The sequence below is a fragment of the Epinephelus moara genome, chromosome 2 (assembly GCF_006386435.1).
Source record: "Epinephelus moara isolate mb chromosome 2, YSFRI_EMoa_1.0, whole genome shotgun sequence".
NCBI classification, from domain to species: Eukaryota; Metazoa; Chordata; class Actinopteri; order Perciformes; family Serranidae; genus Epinephelus; species Epinephelus moara.
In genome coordinates, this window is record NC_065507.1 from 29,406,011 (window position 1) to 29,407,005 (window position 995).

The following is a 995-nucleotide window of genomic DNA, read 5'->3' on the forward strand; positions in this document are numbered from 1 at the left end:
TTAAAAAGAATTGGACCTAAAATTGACCCCTGGGGCACCCCACACCTAATTTCATGCGTTCTGGAGGAACATGTATCCATACTTACAAAGAAACAACGATCTGTGAGATAAGAGCTGAACCAGTTAAAAACAGTACCAGAGAGGCCCACCAGGTTTCTGAGTCTGTTTAATAAAATGTGGTGATCTACTGTATCAAAGGAGGCGCTCAGATCCAGTAGTACCAAGACTGTGAGTTTTTGTGAATCGACATTCAACGTGATATCATTTAAAATCTTTAAAAGGGCTGTCTCGGTACTGTGGTTCATCCTAAAACCAGATTGATATTTCTCTAAAATACTGTTTCTTTTTAAAAAATCATTTACTTGGTGAAAAACCAGTTTTTCTAAAATCTTACTTAAAAACGGTAAGTTGGATACAGGTCGGTAGTTATTAAAAATGTTGGGATCTAAATTACTCTTCTTCAGAAGGGGCTTCACCACCGCCGTTTTGAAGGCAGCGGGGATGACACCCGTCTGAAGAGAGTAATTCACTATATTTAAAATCTGTTCCTCAAAGAATCCATAAAATGTCTTTAAAAGTGATGTGGGAATCGGACCTAAAAGGCAAGTTGTTGGGTTTACCTGGGAGAAAACTCGACCAAGTGTCCTTGCATCAACCAGGACAAAACTCTCCAGTGTTTCCTCAGGTAAAAGCAATAATCCAGGTGTGTTAAAAATTACATTCTGTTGGGATAAAAGACTGGACCTGATATCATCGATTTTACTTCTGAAGTGGTCTGCAAAGTCCTCGCAGAGGGCATCTGTTGATGTGTTGGATGGTTTATTAAAATTGGTGCTGGTTAAAAGATTAAAGGTGGAGAAAAGAAATTTGGGGTTGTTTTTATGATCGGAAATGAGTTTTGAAAAGTGGGATATTCTTGCCTGTTTGACTGTTTTATTGTACGTTTTGAGTTGTTTGCGTAATATTTCAAAATGAACTGTCAATTTGGTTTTTCT